Genomic DNA, 25122 nt, shown 5'->3' with positions numbered 1-25122 from the left:
TGCATCAACTGACTGTTAACTAACTATTAGTTCCACAAATAGTTTGGAACTAATTTAACTGGACTTAACTCAGTAAACTGATTTAACTAATTACAACTTAAATATAACTCAATATTATCTCCTTAATTTAAGGGATAACTCTTGCATGACTTCAGAAAGACTTCTAACTTGAATTTCTCCAACTAATTAATTTAAAATTAATTAATTAATTATTTCCAAGTAGTTGTTAAGACTAAATTCAATTTTAATTCACAATTTAGTTCAAGGACAAATTAAATTGGAATATTCTTGTTGCCATATTTCAACACTCCATCTCAACAAGAAATGGATTATCTGCCACCCCGATCCTGTCTCTATGGAACTCGAATTTACACTTTGATAATGCCTTTGTCAAAATGTTAGCATCTTGCTCCTCTGTCGAAACATACAGCAACAACATGATCTGTGAAAAGCCACGGGAAACAAATCTTGCCTTATGCTTCTCCACACTAACATCAGCAGCGTGCTTTACCTTGTAAAGCCAACGGGAACTCACAACTGACTTGTTCTCTGATCTTAGAACCACGTCCCAAACACTGTTATGAACTATGGAGTCATACTTCTCCACCATAGCATCAACCAATTGGTTGTTGCACTACTTCCTCAAAGTAATATGACTCGGTGTCAACACATCCTCTGTCTGCACTGAGAAGATGGTGTTCCCACATTCTCTCTCGCATCCTCCAATAATCTGTCAGCTTCTCTTGTGTGCTTCCATCCATCTCTAGAAGACTCTACTTGAGTGGATGTCTCCACTCCTAGAAACTCTACATGTGGTTGCTCTGCATCAGTCTGAGGCTCCTCCTTCTTAGGAACCAACAGTTCCTCCACAATGTGTAGTTGGAGCTCCCTCTAAAGGGAAACTCGCATGGCCTTCTGCTCATCAAACTTGAGATCTCTGCAAACCAATGTCCTTCGACTAGTAGGAAAGTACACCCGATAGTTGTGAAGTGTATCAATGTACCCCACAAATATCCCCAAGTTTTTTGTCGGCTCAAGCTTCTTTCGTGCATCCTTTGTCACATGGCAATATATCGATGAGCTAAAGATCCTAAAGTGACCCACATCTGGTCTCTTACCGGAGAAAGCTTCCTCTGGTGTCTTCATCCCAGGAATGTGATGCGAGCTTCTATTATGTAAATAAACCATTGTGTCGCATGCCTCATCCCAAAAGTGAAGTGGTAGGCCTTGGTCATGTTCATAACCCCATTCTGTTGTGGGTTATGAAGTGTCGTCAACTCTCATTTAATTCCTTCCGTTGCGCAGAATTCCTTAAACTCTTGAGAGAAATAATCCCCACCATTGTTGCTTCTCAAGGCCTTGATCTTCTTCCTTGACTCTTTCTCGACCAAAGCTTTGAACTCACAAAACTTTGTTAAAGTTTGGTCCTTCTTCTACATGAAATAAATCCAACATTTATGAGAGTAGTCATCAATGAAAATCACATAATACCTTTTCTTCATTGTGGATTCCGTCGAGAATGGTCCACACAAATCAATATGAACTTGCCCTAAGATAGCCTCTGCTTGACTGTCTCGATCATGAAAGGAAGACTTGGTGTACTTTCCCAAGGTACAACCTTTGCATGTGTCAACTTGTTCAAGTTTACCTTTGGGAAGTCCTGTAAATATCTATTGCATTATCTTCAAAGCCCCATGATGTAAATGGCCCAATTGCCTATGCCACAACTCGCCAATGTCTTGGCTTTGCAACAATTCTGCTTTTGTACTCAATGCTGCACAATCATCTACCTCTAGTTTATAGAGATTCTTCACCTGAATCCCTATCCTCTTGGTCTAACCCATGGCTATGTGTCTTAGGAACACCTTTCCTTTACTGAATACAACATTATAGCCTTTGCCCTCCAACATTGCGACCAATACCAAGCTCTTCTTCAGTCCAGGCACATACATCACATCTGTCAAGGTGAGAGGAGCTCCTTGCTTCCTCTGAAAAGAAATTGTGCCTACTCCTGAAACATTATACCTTCCGTCATCACCCATCTCTATGTGCATCTTGAGGTCTTTCTCCTCCAAGGCACTGAATAAATTTTTATCACCAGTCATGTGGAATGAGGCTCCACTGTTAAGATACCAGAAACAACCCATCATCGATGACACCATGCATGTGATGAGGGTAAAGTCCATTTCGAACTGAGAGGCTAATGCCTCACCTTCCGATCCTTCCGAGGATCCCTTCTTGGACTTCTTCGATGGGCAATTAGTCACATAATGTCCCATCTTGTGACAATTAAAGAATCTTACTTTAGACATGTCCCCCTTCTTCCCTCCATGAGAAGAATTCAATTTGAAATGGGAAGCCTTCCCCTTCCCTTTCCTTGCCTTACTTGCTAAGGCCAGATTTTCTTCGTCATCATTCTTGGATGAAGAACCATCTCGTGTGCTCCTCCTGATCTCCTCTTGCATAATGTCTGACCACAGTCCTTCCCAATCTGGTAGTTTCTCCCTTCCATTCACAGAGTCCTGGTAGCTATTCCAACTCTTTGGAAGGCCAAGGAGAACGAGGCTCACCATATCATCATCGGTAGTAGTTACTCCCACACTGCCAAGCTCATCTCTGCAGGTGTTGAGCTTGTTCAGATATGTGGAAATAGTATCGCCCTTCTCCATCTTGATTCTTTGAAGCTTATCCTTAAGCGCCAATTTCCTCTGGTCACTACTATTCATGTATAGGTCCTTCAATGTCTTCCACATTGAAAATGGAGTATCCTTCCCATGGAGACTCGAGACAATATGGTCTCGAACTCCCTCAAGGATGATCTGTCTCACCTTCGCCACACACTTCTTCCACTCAGCCAACTCTTGTGCATTAGTTGAAGTTGGCTTTGGGATTTCTTGATCAATGAATTCCTTCAAGCCATTGTCTTCTAATACAACTTCCATTCTATATTTCCATGCTATGTAATTCGAGCTACCTTCCAAGGCATACTCGAGTCTCAAGCCATAGAACGCCATTAGCCAACCTTGAAGTATGATATGAATTCGATTTTCACCTACAACCCCAAACATTAAACTTTGAATTCTCTTCTCAGTATACTATTCACAGCTCCGATACCATGTAGAAAATTTGTGATAGGCTAACTGGATAATGCAATATTAATCAAAGCAGAATAATATAACCTACTTCTACTATCAATTTGCAGAAGCTTAAAGATCGAGCTGAACAATATAACCAAAAGAAGAAGAACCAACGACATAATACACATGAAAATACTTTGGGGAAAGTCTCAGATAAAAACCCCACACTATTGTATTATCATACATGGTGGAAATACATAGGAATTATACAAAGCCTTAGCTCTCACAACTAGCCAGCACTCAATACAATCCTCACAGATGCTCACATGCAATATTGGCTTCTCTCCAGCCTTCCTCTTTTCCCTCCAAGCTCCTATTTCCTTGCGTTGTTCCTTGTGGATGATTTTCCTATTACCAAGTAGAAAAGACAAGCCTTCAAAATTGCGCAATCCTCAAGGATGAATCCTTGACTGCATGCATGAGTTTTCTCCATGAGAAAACACATGCAATTGATAGTACACTATCCTTGAACATTAATCTCAACTGGGTCTTTCTCAGAATAGACATGCATGAGTTTCTGATGATGGAATCTTCAGTTAATTGGAGTAGCATTAGTTGAGTGCATTAATGCATCAAGCGACTATTAACTCACTAGTAGTTCCTCAAACATTTTGGAACTAATTTAACTAGACTTAACTCAGTAAACTGAGTTAACTAATTACAACTCAAATATAACTCATACTTATCTCCTTAATTTAAGGGATAACTCTTGCATGACTTCAAAAATACTTCTAACTTGAATTTTGTAGAATTTCTCCTACAAATCAGCTAGCTTTGATACGATGTAGAACTTTTTCTACAAATCAGCTAGATCTGATACCATGTAGAAATTTCCCACCTGTAGATCAATCTGGTAATGCAATGTACTAAAGAAAAACACTTGATCTACTTCTACAAACAATTTAGCGAAAGCTTAATCAACCATGAGCAACATCGATAAGAACACATATAACTGATAAGAAGGAATCAAGCACACATAACATAGAAAAATTTACCCAGGGAAAGCACCTGCCTAAAACCCCATCTCTGTATTATCATACAAGTGGAAATATAGTCCCAATTACACAAAGCCTTAGCTCGGAAGCTATCCAGCTCTCAATACAATCCCTCTGCTGCTCATAAATAGTAAAAGGCATCTCACAAACGTTCTCCTCTACCCTCCAAGCCTCCTATTTCCTTGTGCAATTTCCTTGGGGTCCAGTGCTGCCACTTTTGTGAATTGGCCTCTTCACACACTCACTAACCTCTGATCTAACTGCACAAACCTAAAGGAGATAAATCCTCATCATGGATGAGCTTCCTTTATAGGAAAAATATTCATCCAACTGATAGTACACTATCCCTTCTCTAATCTCAACTGTGTCTTCTGTCTGAACTGCCATACATCAGTTATCCATGAGAGAATACTCAGTTATCTGAAAATAACAGTTGTCACATGCATGCAAGCATTAACAAACTGTATCTCATTAATTTAACAACTTGTTAAATTAATCTAACTGAACTTGACTAAGTTAAACTAAGTCAACTGATCCTCTCAATATAGAACTCATCCTTAATTCCTCAATCAGTGGAGAAAATCAAGGACACATTCCCCAATCAGTGGAGAAATTATTGCATGTTCTCACAAAGACTTCAAGTTTGATTTTCCTTAACTAATTAACTCATGGAGAATTAATTAATTAATATTCAAATTGTTGGTAAGACCAAATTCGAATTTTACTTCCTATTTTAGACCAGGGACTGTCTAAAAATAGGAATCCAACTTGAACTGCTAAAAATAGAACTTCTATTTTTAGCACTTCCATTTTTCATTCCCTGTTGCCCAATCCAGCACTGATGCCCAAACTGCTATTTTTAGTAGTGCTATTTTTAGCACTTCTATTTTTAGCAATTTCTTGTTGCCAATTTTCAACAAATTTCTCCAACTAATTAATTTAAAATTAATTAATTAATTTTTCCAAGTAGTTGTTAAGACTAAATTCGATTTTAATTCACAATTTAATTCAAGGACAAATTAAATTGGAATATTCTTGTTGCCATATTTCAGCACTACCATTGCCCAAGCTAGTTTATTTCCATTTCTGTATGTAAGCATATTTCAATTCTTTGACATTAATGAAATGAAGTTTTATTTCTGTTACATCTATGTGCATATGTGTATTTATGTATTTTGTTACGTTCCTACTTAAGTCCAAATCAGTCATTGCCATAACTGACGATCAACTTACTTAATGTTGAAATAGAATTGTTGCAAATATTTGGACCATTTCTAATGGTGATTGTTCTGCAACTTTCCTTGTGTACGTATGAACTGCATGGATCAGTGTTCTATGTGGATGATCATTTCCTTCCCCATAATGTAATGCTTCCATTGTCAGCAGGCCTGCACAATGGAATACATCTCTTTGTCATAATTGGGATATTTTCATACTGTATATGAAATTGTCTCATTGTGATATTCTACTAAATTCCCCTACTAGGTAAGAATTGCACCAATAAAATAGTTAGAGGCATCTATCTCAAGTTCAAATGGTTGTTGTAGGAATGGTAATGTGAGCACTAGTGCAGAGCAGATGTGATGCTTCAACTCAACAAATGCCTTTTGTTGGGATTCATACCAAAAGAAATTTTAGTTCACTTTGCCCTTGGTGACTTGACTCAAAGTCAAAGTGATATGAGAGAATCCCAACACGAACCTGCAATATAAATTGGCAAGACCTAGAAAGTTTTGGAGCTCTATTAGAGTGTCTAGGACTAACTAATCCCGAATAACTTGTATCTTGGTTGGGTCCACATGCACACCCTACTCATCAATGATGTACCATAGATAATGAACCAGGATCATACCAAAAGTGCATTTCTTCAAATCGGCACACAATTTGTGTTGTCGCAGGGTTTAGAGGACTTGTTGAATATGGTGTAGGTGCTCTTCCCAACTCTGGTTGAATATCGGGATGTCACCCATATACACTACCATGAACAAGTTGGTGAAGGGCAACAATATGTCATCTATCAGCACCATGAAGGTTGTGGGTCATTCGTCAACTCGAAAGGAATGACCAACCATTTGAAAAAGCCCTCCTTGGATTTGAAGGCAATCTTCCACACATCGGAGGCTTCAATTGGTACCTGGTGATAAACATATTTCAATTCAATATTGTTGAAATATTTATCCCCCTTGAGCTGGTCCAAAAGGTCATCAATCCATGGGATTGGATACCTATTGCGGAGAGTGATCTTATTCAACGTCTAATAGTCAATACAAATCCTCTAGGTTATGTCCTTCTTTTGTATGAACATAATCGGACTCCCATAGGGTGATGAACTTGGGCTGATTTGCCTTTTCTAAAACAACTCTTGAATCTACCTCTTGATTTAATCTTTCTCCATAATAGAGCATCGGTGGATCGATCCATTAGATAGCAGTGTGCCTGGGGTCAGATTGATGGAGTGCTTGACTTGAAAGTGTTGGGGTACCCATGTGGGTGAGGTGAAGATGTCCATGTAATCCTTCATGACCTTTTCCATTTGTTTTTGCCGTGTGGAGGAGCCCTATCTAGAAGTTATGGATGTGTCCACAATCTTCCTCTTACTCTAAGGGTGCATCATAAGGAGAAAAAATTATGCTTGTCTAGGAAATGGTCTTACTGCATTGTTTAGTAGAGATCAAAGAAAAGGAGATAGGCAACGCTACCTCTGGTATCCCGTACAATTTCTGACCCAAAGTAATAATAACAGAATGAGGAATTGATTCATGTACAACATGATGCTTCCATAGGTATGGCTAACCTAATAAAAAATCATAGACTTCCATAGGGGAAACATTGCACAATACTCATCTGTAAATGGCTTGATGCTATAAGGTAGGTGAGACTTTTGCTGACATAGATATCTCACCCTTGGTGGAGCCACCTGATGGTGTACGATTATGGGTGCAACATTTTTTGCAGCTTCAATCTCTTAACAACCTAGGCTCAGATCAAGTTCTTCTAGTTCCCATTGTTAACGATGAACTACACTAGTGAACCCTTTACCCACATTTGTGGGTGGAAGAGGTACTCCCCCTCCTTTGGATTGTTAGGTTTTTCCTTTCGGAGATTGGTGACGGCTACTGTCACAATGGGTTTCACGTCAATGATCTACTTTCCCTTGTTGGGTTCTGGCTCAAAATGAAAGAATTGATTTGTCTCTGAGTCTTTTATCTTGACCACCAGCGCCTGCTTTGCACAAAACTTTTCCATGTTGTGAGTGGTATTTTTATGGAACTTGCACCACTCGCCAATGTGTGTCTTTTCCTTCCTGTTATTCTTGGCTTGTGGCCTCAAGGATTTGTCCTTGAGGGTCTCGACCTGGTTCTACCATTTTCTTTGTGGCTTAGGGACGCCTTTGCTCTGCTTTGGGTTTGTTGATCCAAAGTCTCGCTTCTTCTGCTTGAATTTCTACTCAATCTTGGAAGCATATTAGTATCTACGCCAAGCAAGGAGAAGTCCAGGAACTCCATTTCCTCCTAAATGTATATGTGAAAACAACCATGGTACTTGAGCACCAGATGTTTCTCAAAATCTTTGATACCCAACTTTCAGCATAGGGTATGGAAAAGATTTTTCATCTCATGCACATATTGATCCGTTTGTTGTCATAGTGTAGTCCATTGTATGTACTTTTCATCATATCTCCCAGCATGGTAATATTGTTCCTTGACAGCATCATGGAAAGAGTTCCAAGAGGGTACAATTGAAAATAGAGAGGGTCCCTCGCCCTATCTCTCATAGTAAGTTTCCCACCAGTCCTTGACATGGGGGATGTATTTAGGTTGTGAAAAAGTAATCTTCTCCCTTTTCGAGAAATTATGGACCAAAAAATAACCTTCCAATAAATTTAGCCATTTATCTACAACATTTGCATCTATTTGACCTTCAAATATAGGGATATAAAAGTTAACTTGTACCTTGTGTTGAGTAATCTAGGGCATTAGACTTAGGTGATTTCTCTCTATTAGTAATAGCTTGTGAGTATCTTTTACTTCATTAGATTAGGATCTTCTCTTTGCTTAATTTATTAGTGTTCTTTTTCATCAAACAACTACCAATGCATACACATAAATATACAAGAGACATAGAATGTAGGCTATGAGCCAAGGCCAAAACCTCTCACTCTTTGAGAGGAAAACCCGCACAAATTCTTATTTAATGAGATTCCAATCAATGAATACTAAGACCAAGACCCTTGATCTATTATCCACTCCAAGACCAAGACACTAGTTCTCTTGACTATCTTCTCTTCTTCTCTTCCTCTTTGATCTCCTTAGCATTGGGACACTTATCGCCACCGAGATCTTCTTACTGTCTTCATATCGAGATATCCTTTCTATGAGACCTCATTGCTGTCAACTTACTTATGTGATGGCATCGATCTCTTTCCCTTGATATAGTATTGATGTCCTTCCTTTAAGTTAGCACCGAGACCTTAAATTGAGGTTCCACCAAAACACTGAATTGTAGCTCTTCCATAACCATGACACCTAATTGTTCATCGTATCACTGCAATCTTCTTTGTCACTATGCTTGGTTACTAGACTTCAGAAGGATCTGAATTCCTTTTACTGTAATGACATCCAAATTTACTTGACTGTAACTATCCACCAAAACCATAGATTTGAACTGCTTGGTGATTGTACTAGAGGTCTGAACTCATCATTGTTCTTTCCATCCAAAAATATCTGAACTGTTGACTATAGTTACCCTCCAAAAATCTTAGAGGAATCAAAACTCTAAACTGTCTCAATGTGGATACCTTAAATGCCTATATATAGTAGTTTGGCCATATATATATGCCGACATGTCTTCAACGAAGGGATGTGTCTCTAATTTGAAGTTGACATGAGATCTTTTCTCATCTTGAAGCCGACATGAGAAGGAGAATCGTGCTTGTCTTTGGAGGGCTATTTTACAGTTTATAGACTAGAATACTTTTGACATATCTTCATACATGGCATTGACTCTTTGAAAAATATTAAGGCTCTCAATAGGAGTCATATAAAATAAAACTCTTCCTCATGAAACCCGTGAAGAAAGGCATTACAATAATAATTTTATTTACTTATTTTCATAATTTACAAAGATCATAATTACATGTCATTATGAAGGCCAAACCTAGTTACACTTTTCAACACTCCCTCTTAACTAGGGAGGTATTCATAATGGTACTTGGTCATTCTCAATCTAAAGAATTTCTCATAAGAAGAATTGGATTGGTAACCCATCTGTCTAGCATCATACCACCCAGAATTGTCACATAGCAAGGCCTTGACTAATAGCTCTATCCACATGATCAGAGCACAATGCTGGCTAGACCAATGATTCATAGACACCATAACTATTGGCTCTCAAGGTACATACTCCACCCAGGTGTTCATAGAGTATAACCTACTTTGGACTATTCTTATCTTGGATAGCCAGTCCTCAAATAATATTGGTCCATGACTACTCTTATCTTGGATGCCGTATCTCATACTCAAAGAGTATCAGATGCCACATGATTACCCAATCCTCCATTCTTTCTTCCCAGGTGAAGACCAGAATGATGCATCTATCTCTCCCTCTCAATTGGGGAGGACATATCAATTCCAATAATGGAATGTACTCATTCCTATGGAAGGAATGTACCTAATCTCCCTCTTGGCTTATGAATTTCCAAGTTTCTTCCAAGTAAAAGACTTGTTCTTTAGGCCCCCTTTTAATTAGATACCTACATCAGCTCATCAACCAGTTACTTGAAGAGATCCTTCCTTTGATGTCATGAATTTTCTTTGTCAAGGAGTCTTCATATTTTGTGGCTTCTTCATAGGGCATGTTAGCCTCCTGCTGCAGCAGGTTAATCATCTTTCATGATCGACAATTTTACATGCCAAATATGTCGTGCTATGCATGCTGCAATGCTCCATATTTGCTACAGATGGCCAAAAAGTATCCATAAGAGTAGGCTGGTCTAAGGACCACTGCTGTGTTCCAATTTTGATAAGGCAATCCATTTTTGGTTTGAGGCAGTTTTTCAGTTGGAGGTACTCAGGCGGGAGTTCACTAACATCTCTCTTTTTCTCATCGCCCTTATTATATAACTCCCTATTAGTTTTTCCCTTCCCCTATTAAAATCATGTATATAAATCCCCCTATGTAAATATCCCATCCCTGGCATTATAGCCATAATTATACTAAGTCAGGGAAATCACAGTCCATCTGGGACTGTTTTTAGCCCATCCGTGTCATTGAGGAACTAGTTTGACACCTGGTCAGCTAGCAACCTCTCCCTTAACCCTAAAAACCCCCCCAAAAAAAAAAAACCCCATGTTTTCACCTTCCCCTTGTAAAATTTCACCCCACCGCTGTAAAAAACCCCTTAAATCCGTTTCCCTAAGTCCTTACCCATCCGCCGCGCATATTAAATTCGGAATATTCCTGTGAATATTCCCGCCCGTTAACCCCATATCCCGTCGCGTCCGCCGCCAGCCATCCGATCCACAGCCCCGCAGATCTACGGCTGGCGGGCATCCTTATCCCCGACGCGCCCGGCCTTTAACGTCCGGGAGTTCGGCGGTTTCGCCGCCATACTCCCACCACGCGTCAGGCACCGGGCTGTGGCGGAGCCCCTCCCTCCGAAACCGCCATCCCCCATAAGCGGTGCGCCGCATATCGCTTACCACCAGCCCACGTCACCCCCTGCACAGTCAACAGCCCACGTCACCCCCCTTTTACAGTCACCCGATGAGTCACCCTCCTGCGTGGCCGCCTGCCACATCACTGCCACATGTCCCACCACCGTACCTGCCACGTCATCGTCTGTACGTGATGACGTCATGCTGACGTCATCCTGGCATGTCGCCGTGATGATGTCATGCTGACGTCATCCGCCGTACAATGCTGACATCATGCTGACGTCATCAGCCCTTTTTGGACGCAGAGGCGCGAAAATCGCACTTCGGAGCCCCGGAATCGAATTCTGAGGCAGTTTTTGATGAGCAATTTGCGTGGGCCAAAATGGAGAATCTTCAGGGAATCTTTAAGGAATCTTCGCTCCATGCAGCCCCAGGAAGCCCGAAAAGGCGCAGAAATGATCCGTTTTCTTCACAGAGCATACCAAAATGATCAGAAGACAATTCCAGATGATACAGAGGCCGAACAGCGGCCATTTACTGGTGATTAGACACGCAGCACAGCAGATCAGCAGCCCAGATTTTGTCAGAGAGTATCAGTGGAAGAAAGGACGCCAGAAAGAATCAGTCATGATTTTTAGGGGCTCGAGGCACCTGAACATTGATGAAGCCCCCAGAAAATCAAATCGATAAGCATCAGCCCATCCTTGCCTTCAAATCACCTTCAAGGCATTTAAGGCACCAGGACAGTAAGAAAGCATAAACCCATACCCATTTATTGCAGAAAGCACTGCAGCAAGCCACCGAGGACAGCATCATTCATTCAGTTTTGACACATCGGCCCTAAGCACGGCCCGAGACATTCTTTGCATTTATTTTTAGATAGGATTAGGTCAAGCATTCATTTTTATGACCTAATTAGGTCAAGATGTAATAAAGGAACTCTGCAGAGAGTTTTGCCCTATATATACCACCCTCTGTATAGTTTTAAGGGTGGGTCAATTGATAATTTTCACTAGAGACTCGCTGTGTATACCTGAATTTTTCTGTAATCAAAGATTGCTTAAAGCTTGGAGAGCGAACTGCCTGTTGTTGATGAATGTGTTAAAGAGTTGGAGATGGAATTCCTGCGCTGCGGCCTGAAGCAATAAGTGCCTCTTATCTCTGTTTATGTGTTTGCCATTATCTAAATAGCAGGAAGAAAGAATAGCCTAGAATTAGTTTAAATACTCTCTATGCTCAATTCCTGTTGTTTCTTGATGTTTTCTTCTGAATGAATTGGTTATGAACATTGAATTCCTTCTGGCTCATGTTTACCCCAGTTCACCTGTGCTGGCCAATTATCTAGGGATTCTTAACTGCTCCTAGGTAGCGCCTTGTTGTTTCCTCTGCTAATCTGTTGGAGAGATTCTTAACTGCCTCTCTTTCTTTAGCATTCTTGCCATCCCTTGAACCTAAAAGTTGCTTCTGCCTCAGTTATCTTGCTCCATTTTCCCCTCACTGTTATTAAGGAAAGACACCAGCAGTTCCCCTCCTCGACTCCACGCCCAATGGTTTGAAACATTCAGACTATACTCAGCCTCTCTACCTGAAAGTGTTAGTTTTCCCACCAAAACTCAATCAAAACCCCTGTGCACCATATCTAGCCTAAAATCATCCCTTTAAACAAAGCTAAATCATAAAGAGAGAGCCCTCTCTGACTGCAGGCAGGCTAGGGCCTGCAGTCCAAAGTTGGTTTGTGGTTACCTCGGCCGTATCCCTTTAGGAGTCAAAAGGGACAACCTGAGTGATAACAGGGCACAGACCATCCATCACTTTCATCCATGGGTCAGTCATGTCATTATTCATTTCACTAGAAAGTGATCCATTAGTCTTCATCTGGACTTGCTTCATCTCATGATGCCTTCTTCATGCCATATTTTTGGAAGGATATTACATCCTTATATATGGTTTGTTGAAATATGGAAACAAGAATATTCCAATTTAATTTGTCCTTGAATTAAATTGTGAATTAAAATCAAATTTAGTCTTAACAACTACTTGGAAATAATTAATTAATTAATTTTAAATTAATTAGTTGGAGAAATTCAAGTTAGAAGTCTTTCTGAAGTCATGCAAGAGTTATCCCTTAAATTAAGGAGATAAGATTGAGTTATATTTGAGTTGTAATTAGTTAGCTTAGTTTACTGAGTTAAGTCCAGTTAAATTAGTTCCAAATTGTTTGAGGAACTAATAGTGAGTTAACAGTAAGTTGATGCATTAATGCACTCAACTAGTGCTACTCTAGTTAACTGAATATTCCCTCATCAGAAACTCATGCATGTCTATTCTGAGAAAGACCCAATTGAGATTAATGTTCAAGGACATTGTACTATCATTTGCATTTGTTTTCTCATGGAGAAAACTCATGCATTCATTCAACGATTCATCCTTGAGGATTGCACAGTTTTCAAGGTTTGTTTTTCCACTTGGTAATAGGATAATCATCCACAAGGAACAGCGCAAGGAAATAGGAGCTTGGAGGGTAGAGAGGAAGGCTGGAGAGAAGCCAAGATTGCATGTGAGCATCTTTGATGATTGTACTAAGAGCTGGCTAGCTGTGAGAGCTAAGGCTTTGTATAATTCCTATGTATTTCCACCATGTATGATAATACAATAGTGTGGGGTTTTATCTGAGGCTTTCCACAAAGTATTTTCATGTGTATTGTGCCATTGATTCTTATTCTTTTGGTTATATTGTTCAGCTCGATATTTAAGCTTCCACAAATTGATAGTAGAAGTAGGTTATATTATTCTAATTTGATTTATATTGCATTATTAGGTTAACCTATCACAGATTTTCTACATGGTATCGAAGCTGTGAATAGTATACTAAGAAGAGAATTCGAAGTTTGAAGTTCAGGATTGCAGGTGCAAATCGAATTCATATCATACTTCAAGGTTGGCTAATGGAGTTCTATGGCTTGAGACTCAAGTATGCCTTGGAAGGTGGCTCGCATAGCATGAAAAGATAGAATGGAGGCTATAGTAGGAGACAATGGTTTGAAGGAATTCATTGATCAAGAAATCCCAAAGCCAACTTCAACTAATGCTCAAGAGTTGGCTGAGTGGAAGAAGTGTGTGGAGAAGGCGAGATGGATCATCCTTGAGGGAGTTCAAGACCATATTGTCTCGAGTCTCTATGGGAAGGATACTCCATTTTCAATGTGTAAGACATTGAAGGACCTCTACGAGAATAGTAGCAACCAGAGGAAATTAGCAGTCAAGGATAAGCTTTGAAGAATCAAGATGGAGAAGGGAGATACTATTTCCACATATCTGAACAAGCTCACCACCTACAGAGATGAGCTTGGCACTGTGGGAATAACTACTTCCAATGATGATATGGTGAGCCTCGCTGTCCTTGGCCTTCCAAAGAGTTGAATAGCTACCAGGACTCTGTGAATGGAAAGGAGAAACTATCGGATTGGGAACGACTGTGGTCGGATCTTATGCAGGAGGAGATGAGGAGGAGCACACGAGATGGTTCTTCATCCAAGAATGATGATGAAGAAAATCTTGCCTTAGCAAGTAAGGCAGGGAAAGGGAAGGAGAAGGCTTCCCATTTCAAATCGAATTCTTCTCATGGAGGGAATAAGGGTGGCATTTCTAAAGTAAGATGTTTTAATTGTCACAATATGGGACATTATGCGAGTAATTGCCCATCGAAGAAGTCCAAGAAGGGATCCTTGGAAGGATTAGAAGGTGAGGAATTAACCTCTTAGTTTGAAATGGACTTTACCCTCATTGCATGCATGGTGTCATCGATGATGGGTTGTGTTTGGTATCTTGACAATGGAGCCTCATTCCACATGACTGGTGATAAAAATTTATTCAGTGCCTTGGAGGAGAAATACCTCAAGATTCGCATAGAGATGGGTGACGACGGAAGGTATAGTGTTTCAGGAGTGGGCACAGTTGCTTTTTAGAGGGAGCATGGAGCTCCTCTCACCTTGATAGATGTGATGTATGTGCCTGGACTAAAGAAGAACTTTGTATCGGTCGCGATGTTGGAGGACAAAGGCTATGATGTTTTTTTCAGTAAAGGAAAGGCGTTCCTAAGACACATAGCCATGGGTCAGACCGAGAGGATAGGGATTTGAGTGAAGAATCTCTATAAACTAGAGGTATATGATTCTACAGCATTGAGTACGAAACCAAAATTGGTGCAAAGACAAGACATTGGCGAGTTGTGGCATAGGCGGTTAGGCCATATGCATCATGGGGCTTTGAAGATAATGCAGCAGATATCTACAGGACTTCCCAAAGGTAAACTTGAGAAAGTTGACACATGCAAAGGTTGTACCTTGGGAAAGTACACCAAGTCTTCCTTTCATGATCGACACAGTCGAGCAGAGGCTATCTTAGAGCGAGTTCATACTGATCTGTGTGGACCATTGTCGACAGCATCCACAGCGAAGAAAATGTATTATGTGATTTTCATTGATGACTATTCTCATAAATTCTGGATTTATTTCATGGAGAAGAAGGACCAAACTTTCACAAAGTTTTGTGAGTTCAAAGCTTTGGTCGAGAAAGAGTTAGGGAAGAAGATCAAGGCCTTGAGAAGTGACAACAGTGGAGAATTTGTCTCTCAATAGTTTAAGGACTTCTGTGCAGTGGAAGGAATTAAATGATAGTTGACGGCACCTCATAACCCACAGTAGAATGGGGTGGCCGAGAGGAAGAACAGAACTATTGTAGGGGCAACACGGGTAATGCTGCATGACCAAGGCCTACCACTTCACTTGTGGGTTGAGGCATGCAACACAGTGGTCTATTTGCAGAATAGAAGCCTGCATCACATACTTGGGATGAAGACACCAGAGGAAGCTTTCTTCGGTAAGAGACCAGATGTGGGTCACTTCAGGATCTTTGGCTCATCGGTATATTGCCATGTGACAAAGGATGCACGGAAGAAGCTTGAGCCGATAGCAAAGTTGGGGATATTTGTGGGGTACACTGATACACTTCACAACTATCGGGTGTACTTGCCTACCAGTCAGAGGATAGTGGTTCACAGAGATCTCGAGTTTGATGAGAAAAAGGCCATGCGAGTTTCCCTTGAGAGGGACCTCCAACTACAGGTTGTGGAGGAACTGTTGGTTCCTAAGGAGGAGGAGCCTCAGACTGATGTGGAGCAACCGCATGTAGAGGTTCTAGGAGTGGAGACATCCACTCAAGCAGAGTCTTCCAGAGATGGATGAAAGCACACAAGAGAAGCTAACATATTGTTGGAGGATGCGAGAGAGAATTTGGGAGCACCATCTTCTCAGTGCAGACAGAGGAGGTCACCTGAGAGGTACACTAGATACATGGCCTTCGCTGGGGAATGTGTTGAGATTGAGCCATCTTCCTTTGAGGAAGTAGTGCAGCAGCCGACTCCATAGTTCGTAACAGTGTTTGGGACATGGTTCTGAGACCAGAGAACAAGTCAATGGTGAGTTCCCGTTGGCTTTACAAGGTAAAGCAAGTTGTTGATGGTAGTGTGGAGAAGCATAAGGCAAGATTTGTTGCCCGTGGCTTTTCACAGGGCGAGGAGGATCATGTTGCTGCAGTATATTTCGACAGAGGAGCAAGATGCTGACATTTTGACAAAGGCATTGTCAAATTCAAGTTCCATAGAGACAGGATCGGGGTGGCAGATAATCCCTTTCTTGTTGAGAGGGAGTGTTGAAATATGGCAACAAGAATATTCCAATTTAATTTGTCCTTGAATTAAATTGTGAATTAAAATCGAATTTAGTCTTAACAACTACTTGGATATAATTAATTTATTTATTTTAAATTAATTAGTTGGAGAAATTCAAGTAAGAATTCTTTCTGAAGTCATGCAAGAATTATCCCTTAAATTAAGGAGATAAGATTGACTTATATTTGAGTTGTAATTAATTAACTCATTTTATTGAGTTAATTCTGGTTAAATTAGCTCCAAACTATTTGAGGAACTAATAGTGAGTTAACAGTCAGTTGATGCATTAATGCACTCAACTAGTGCTACTCCAATTAACTGAAGATTCCCTCATCAAAAACTCATGCATGTCTATTCTGAGAAAGACCCAGTTGAGATTAATGTTCAAGGATAGTTTACTATCAGTTGCATGTGTTTTCTCATGGAGAAAACTCATGCATGCAGTCAAGGATTCATCCTTGAGGATTGCGCAGTTTTCAAGGTTTGTTTTTCCACTTGGTAATAGGATAATCATCTAGAAGGAACAGCGCAAGGAAATAGGATCTTGGAGGGCAGAGAGGAAGACTAGAGAGAAGCCAAGATTGTCTGTGAGCATCTGTGAGGATTGTACGGAGAGTTGGCTAGTTGTGAGAGCTAAGGCTTTGTATAATTCCTATGTATTTCCACCATGTATGATAATACAATAGTGTGGCATTTTATCTGAGGCTTTCCCAAAAGTATTTTCATGTGTATTGTGCCATTGATTTTTCTTCTTCTGGTTATATTGTTTAGCTTGATCTTTAAGCTTCCGCAAATTGATAATAGAAGTAGGTTATAGTATTCTGCTTTGATTTATATTGCATTATTAGGTTAACCTATCACAAACTTTCTACATCATTCTCTTGGAATTCATCCACAGTTCTTCCCTTTGGCAGTCTTGCATAAGCCCACCTAGATATTTGTTCAAAAATAAGAGATGAAAAATTAAATTTAAATTACCTTTGTGATGGTCTTTCATCATGACATCTTCTAGTTTGCATCAACATCCTCCATACATGTTGACATATCTCCCAAAGATATCCATCGTCAAGGGTCTCCATCCTTTTCAGACTTCAATAAGAGTCTTCATATCTTTCCAAGAGATTTCCTAGTTAAAACTTCTAGTCCTCAGATGTTCATTTCCTTTTTCATGGTTGCATAGTCCATGATCTCTTCCTTCCTTTCTTCACACATGATATTCCCAGGAACTTCCAATCATAGTTCCTCTAGTTGTTGTCAACCACCTCATTTTCATATGAGGACATATTATGTTGATTTCATCCAATGTGACCTATGCCTTCCTACATCCTTTGAAAGAAGGAGATATTTTTCCTTTGATCATGCTTCTCAAGATAGATCAATGATCCATGTTACCTGCAACCATACAACATGACTTTATAATATTTAATACAAGCATACATACCTCATTTACCTTTAGGTCATCTAGGCTTCTTTCAACAGCTTCCTTGATTGAAAATATCTTCAACCCCTTGATCTGCTTCATCTCTTATGTCATCATACCATCATCTCATGAATTCCACAAGTTGGAGTTCCTAATGCAACACTTGATTCTACTCTAGATTGGTGAATCCTCTAGTGAGGATTCCATTATAGAATCTTGAGGATCTTGCATATCCCTATCTAGCATATGTTTCCTTTTTACTTGATGTGTGATGAGACTTGTCCTAGATGACTTCTTCCCTTTCCTTTAGTTTCCAATGAGGTTCTTAAGAGCTATATCCTTCATAGTTGACTATCAGACAACCTTCATGTTTCCCATGATGATGTCACAAGCTATTACTTTTAATGATTTTCCTCTTCCTTGGATTGACTTCTTTCAACTTTCTCCACTTATTCGGTGAAATGGACTTCTTCTCTATCTTTCTTGTTATTTCCCTTCTTAAGCTTAGGACAATATTTCCTGTAATGATCATAACATTGAATCTTAGTTTTTTTTCTTCTTTCCTTTCAGCAAATGTCTGAATACCTTTTTCCCTCAACCTATATTTTACTATCTTTCATAGAGATTAAACATCGTTGAATATCTTTCTTGTCCTCACACACATTTTTATCTTGTTCATCAGTTAGTGCATTTAGAACAATGAGGATTATCTCTCCCGGATCTTGAAATTGATATCTTATGAAGATAACCCTTTATCCTTTGATACCTTCAATTTGTATAGATCAGATCTAAGTGATGTGGCCTTCTTTATGGAAAATTCAGAGAATAGTTCTACCATCTTATCATATACTATCTCTTCGATATCTCCAATACTGTTATATGAGGGGACCTTTCATAAGAATCCCTTTCCATGTATTAAGAGGAAACATTTTCATTGATAAGTTCAATGACCTCACTTTCTTCGAGGATTATGTCTATCCTCCTTTTTCCATGCAAGTAATTTCAATGGCCCAACCAGTTTACAAATATCCTTTCAAAACAAAGTCATTTTACCAAATTTGATTATAGAATGAAAGATACTTACTTGAAAAGTGAAGATGAAATATTCAACTTTATCACTTTGATCATGGTTGAAGAAGATGTATTAGTGCTCCTTTTGGATGATCTTCTTCCAAATGAAAAGCCCTTTTTTCAATAAAGGATATTTCTCCTTTTATGATGTCAACACCTTTAGATCTAGCTTCCTTTGTTGATGATGATTGATGAGGATTTTTTTATGCTTCCTCGGGTGATCTTCTTTAAGGATAAGGAGGGGACCTTGCTGTAATGATAGGGATATTTCCTTATAGATTTTGAAGATGATAATGCCTTCTCACCTTCAAGATTCTTCGTCTTCTTTGGTAGTGAATGAATGAAAATCAGAAATGCTTATAAGGTCACTAAGATGATGTGATCTTGGTCCTAGAAATGCTTCTCTATACTTTGGTCTTCCTTTATTTGTAGATCTCTTCATCTTGATGAGGGTCTTTGTGGTCCTTTGCTAAATACTATAAGATTGAACACTCTTGTGGTGTATCCTTGATTTGTAGATCTTATTCACCTTGAGTAGAAATAAGGCTTTGGCCTTGATTATTTTCATGATCCCAAGGCTCCTTCCGAAGTATACTTCCTCATTTGATTTAGGGTTTGATTCTTCAATGTAGATCCTTAACTTTGCTTTTATTCCTTCCTTGAAACTTGATCCTTGATTGTCACTTTAATTAGATTCATTTCCTTGACTGTCGCCTTAGCTCTGATACCATGTTGATAGATATAGTGCATTAGACTTAGGTGATTTCTCTCAATTAGTAACTGTTTGTGATTATCTTTTACTTCATTAGATTAGGATCTTCTCTTTGCTTAAGTTATTAGTGTTATTTTTCATCAAACAACCACCAATGCATAAACATAAATAGACAAGAGACATAGAATGTAGGCTATGAGCCAGGGCCCAAACCTCTCACTCTTTGAGAGGAAAACCCACACAAATTCTTCTTTAATGAGATTCCAATTGGTGAATACCAAGACCAAGACCCTTGACCTATTAGCCACTCCAAGACCAAGACACTAGTTCTCCTTATTGTCTTCTCTTCTTCTCTTCCTCTTCAATCTCCTTAGCATTGGGACACTTGTCACCATAGAGATCTTCTTATTGTTTTCATATCAGGGTCTCCTTTATGTGAGACCCCCTTACTGTCAACTTACTTCTGTGATGGCATTGATCTCTTTCCCTTGATATAGTACTGATGTCCTTCCTTTAAGGTAGCACCAAGACCTTAAACTGGGGTTCCATCAAATCACTGAATTGTCGCTCTTCCATAACCATGACACCTAACTTTTCTTCGTATCACTACATTATTCTTTGTCATTGTGCTTGGTTACCAGACTTCAGAAGAATTAGAATTCCTTTTACTGTAATGACATCCAAATTTACTTGAATGTAACTATCCACCAAAGCTAGAGATATGAATTGCTTGGTGACTATACTAGAGGTTTGAACTCATCATTGTTCTTTCCATTCGGAAATATTTGAATGGTTAACTGTAGTTACCCTCTGAAAATATTAGAGGAATCCGAACTCTGAACTATCTCAATGTGGATACCCTACATGCCTATATATAGTAGTATGCTCATATATATAAGCTAACATGTCTTCAACGAAGGGATGTGTCTCTAATTTGAAGCCGACATGAGATCTTTGCCTCATCTTGAAGCTGACATTAGAAGGAGACCCATGCTTGTCTTTGGAGGGATATTTTACAATCTATATACTAGAATACTTTTGACATATCTTCATACATGACATTGACTCTTTAAGAAATCCTAAGGCTCTCAATGGGTGTTATATACATTTTTGGGCACTGCAACCCCAATCAAACATGTCCATAAAACAAGGGCTCCTAAGTCCCTAAAAGTGTTGTTCCATCCCCTAAAAGAACAAGGTCAACTGATTACATCATCTCCCAGAAGTTCTCCATGAAAAACTACTCAAAACTGGTCAAAACTGCACCATCTCACCTGCTCCATGGTCAAAGTGCGCTGCATCCCACCTAAATGCACACGGGAGGTGCAATGCATACTGGAAAGCCCTTCTATGGCGTGCGATGGGTGAGAGTGGACAAATGGCAGAGTCAATTTGCGAGGTGGATGATCATGGAATCTTCCAGAAACTCCTCCTCTAACACTTGCCTCTCTGCATTCGCCCAAGGATGAGTAAGAGATCATCAATCTCCAAGTGGAATCAAGAACTATCAGAGAGAGGACACTAATCAAATATCAGAAGTTGACTCACCCCTCCTTGCAAACATCTATATATGGATCCTCATCCCAGAGATCCAAAGGCTGGAATTTTGTATCTTGTAAGGAAGTGCTGCTGGTTTCTTGGTATAACATCATAGTGTTGGGTGATCTAAGCTTTTCATGAGGTGAAGAAGGGCTTTCTTGCTGAGAGGATGACGCTGGGTCAGAACAATTGGTTGTAATCCTCTTTGCTATTCTTGATATTAATAAAGCTATTCAACTTTTCCTCCACATTCTTGTATGATTGATGATATATGCTTTTGTGTGGTCAATATATATCTGGTCCTATATTGTTTATGATAGTAGATCTCTGTTCTTGGATAGTGTTATGCTGCTTTGATTCTACAGGTGCTCTTTGAAGATGGGTAGACGAGGAAGCGAGTGGAAAAGATCTATCAGAAGGGAGAGGAATCAAGCAAGGAACCAAGCACAAGACAGAGGTTGGTCTCCTTTGTTCCCCTCTTATCTACTTCTCATAAAGGAAAACGAAAGTAGTTTTAGTTTGTTTGTTTCTAAGATAGCTACCAGTCTTAGTGGGACTAGCAGCTCTACATAGACACTAGTTTTCCCGATAACAAAATGGCGACTCCGCTGGGGAACGAATAGATTGTTTGTTTGTCTATATTTGTTTGCTTTATAAACTTACAGACGGAGCCTGAAGTCAAGCTAGCTAGCCTTGGAACTGCATTTGCTATGCAAGTGCAAAGTAGATCAATGCTGCTTCAGTCTATCTCCGAGTTTTGTTTATGAACTGAACAATCGATTTACAAACTCTCTAATTGCCCTTGTGGTGGCTCTAGTAACCTCCTTAGATCTACCCCTGTGATTTATTTACTGATTATCGCTTGCTCGGCCTAAATCCCTAAACTGTGCTACAAACTGTGATCAAGAACTGGATCAAAAATATCGCACTGTACCATCGCACCCTCTCTTCAAGGATATCAGTATGCATCGCACTTCCCATGTGCTATAGGTGGGATGCATACTGGAATCCCTGTATAACAGGTGCGCTAATCAGAAAAGGCTAATTTTGCCTCCAGACTTTGGTTTTTCTTCACTCTTTTCAGCTCTATTTAGGAGTTTTGCTGTCTGTAGTCAGTATACCTCTGTTGGAAACCCCCTTCCTTGCCATTATTACGCCTCCATTATGCAAAGAACTATAAATGTGTTTATGTATTGTGAGCCATTTTCTGTTCTCTTTTATAAAGAAGTAGCGTAATTGAACTGTCATTTCTTGATTTGGAAGTGTCGCAAGTGTCGTTTTCAGTCATAAAAGAGAATCATATTGTTCTTGATAGTCGATTACACTGTTACTCTTGTATTTGATTTGGATTTGTAGTTTTCCAAGTGTCGAAAGCAAGTTTTCAATTCCAAATCGCAAAGTGTCGTCATTGTCTTCATTTTGTCTTGAAAAGAATCTTGTTAGTAATGTCACTTTGAAAAATAATTCAGAATTGCGCTTGGCTTTCTTTTTATCATTCACACATTAAGAAGGCTGAAAACAAATACATGCATGTGCATTTACATTTAGTTTGTTGGTTTGATTTAGGACAGTGCATATAGTGTGTGCTCTCTGCTCTATGTTGAAAGAATATCATTTCTCTTTCTTTAGTAGCTAGGATTTTCATTGCAAAAAGAAGATTAAATGATTGTTTATCATCTTAGATTGAATTTTAGGAATTGTATATCTACACCAAGCGATGAACCTGAAAGGAAAATTTCTTAAGCAAGATCAACCATAAAATAAATTTAATGAATCTAAAAATGCTTTGGAACCTAACGCACAACATTTAGAAGTCTAGGCTAGAGACGTATTTCGGCGTCGTTAAGCCTGGTAACTGTTGTTTTCATTGCTAGTTGGGTGATTCCTCCACTTTGAGACGACAAGTGCTAGTATGGACTTGTGCTCCCACGTACCGTCAAGTATATATTGGGAGACCACAATAGGCTATATCCTTTATCCACAAGAAGTCGTGTCTGCCGCCCTATCGATCGCAATGCACTGAACACAGCATTCGGGAAGATTGACTGTCGTACTGTAAAAAGTATTCTGCAATTTTGCGATTGGTTTGGTAATCCCTCTATCTACATTTCCAGAGTAGTCTCTTTCGTTCCTTTTCAGACTCCTTAAAGGAAAAGGTCCATCTGAGCACTTGTCACTTCAAGCTCATTAAAAATCAAAGGTGAGTAGAGTCATCTTTTGTTTTTTCTCGACTCTTAAAAATTGAAAAAACAAGTTGTGTCAAAGCGTCTAAAATTTATTTTTAATCAGAATAAACATCACCTTTCCTACGTTGGTCTTAGGTTGAGAAAGATGGAGTCCACCAACCAAGGATTTCCCCTTGGAGGAAATCCTAGTCCTTTCTCCTCTTGGGGAGATGTTGGTGCACCCCATATGGCCACATTGTCGCTTCTAGGATTGACATTCGGCCTGCCCGTATGGCTCTTCTCGACCTTTATCGTTCAGAACACCGTGATTCCTGAGCAATCAAGTAAGCCACTAGATGATACCAAAGCTACCCCCCAACCTTCTACTTCGTCTGATTCTCCCTCTCCTCCTTCCTCTTCGCTTGATGAAGCTGGTAAAGCCAAAATTCAAGAAACTAAGAAGAAGAAAGAGAAGAAGAAGAAGGAGCTGAAGACGACAGGGGTCAACCACGCATCATCTAGTGAAAATCCACACACTGCACTGTCAAAGCCTAAATCTCCATGTGTCATTTGCAAAGGAGATCACTATCATCAAGATTGTCCTTGCATCCCTCAGATGTTAAGGGACTAGTCTCCTCGTTTGCACAATCCGGTGTCAACAACCTCTGATGATCATGTTGTAAGTACACCGTCGACTAGTGAAAGCGAAATGTCGGGACAGAAAAGGAACAGTAAATTCCCTTGTAAATTGTGTGAAGGCGATCATGCCATCCACCGTTTTCCCTTCCCAGACGAGGCTAAAAGAGCTTTGGACAACCGTCCGGTTTCACCGTTACGGCTTCCTCCTGGATATAAGAAACTCTTGCCAAGTCCATCACTAGTTGAAAATCCGACTAACACGCCATTGTGGTCAGTCGAAGTGTCTATCATTGAAGATAAACCATCTGAATCCACACCAGATGAAAGTCAAAAGGTCGAGGCAGCAGTTGACCCGGTCTTTCCTTCAGAAGGTCCATCTTCAGATGATACAGTCATCGAAGAGAACAAGAGCGACACCGTTCAGATTCTCTTCGTAAACACAGACTCCGATGAACATGGGGGCAGTCTACCCGTTCCTTTACCGCAGGAAGGAAGTTCGTCAAAGTCATATCCGGCCGTCTATTATGTCCCACCTCCAAGCAACCTAGTTGTTTCCTTCGATTGGAATCTACAAGGCAGACCCCGTTTACCAGCTAGTGTACCATTTCGAATCATTGCTCAAATATACAAAATGGTCATGGCCGGTACCATCATAGATGAAGGGGCTTCTATGAGTATCCTTTCCTCAACTGCTTGGAAAGCGCTTGGTTCGCCATCACTTTTTCCTGAAATGAGAAATCTAACAGGTTTTGACAAAGGAACTAGTCAACCGTTAGGGATCCTTCCCAATTTGTCGATAACATTGAGAAGGAAAACCATTCACATGATCGTAATGGTAGTGTTGATGCCCTGAAAATCGTTGTATCAACATTGGGGGATAACCACCTGGTCCGGACCTTAATACAACTCCTTTTCCGTTTGGAATGGTGGCTCTGACTGGGGGTAATGGGACCAGTTTCCCAGTAATGAGTAAATGGGATGGATGAATGATTGGTTGTCTAATCTAACGATAGGCGAATAACTTAATTTATCAGCAAAATAAAAGAACTATTACTAATCC

The sequence above is a fragment of the Pinus tabuliformis genome, chromosome 3_2, assembly GCF_031772625.1.
Source record: "Pinus tabuliformis cultivar Carrire ecotype Pingquan chromosome 3_2, CPIR1, whole genome shotgun sequence".
Lineage (NCBI taxonomy): Eukaryota > Viridiplantae > Streptophyta > Pinopsida > Pinales > Pinaceae > Pinus > Pinus tabuliformis.
Note: the sequence above shows the minus strand (reverse complement) of the source record.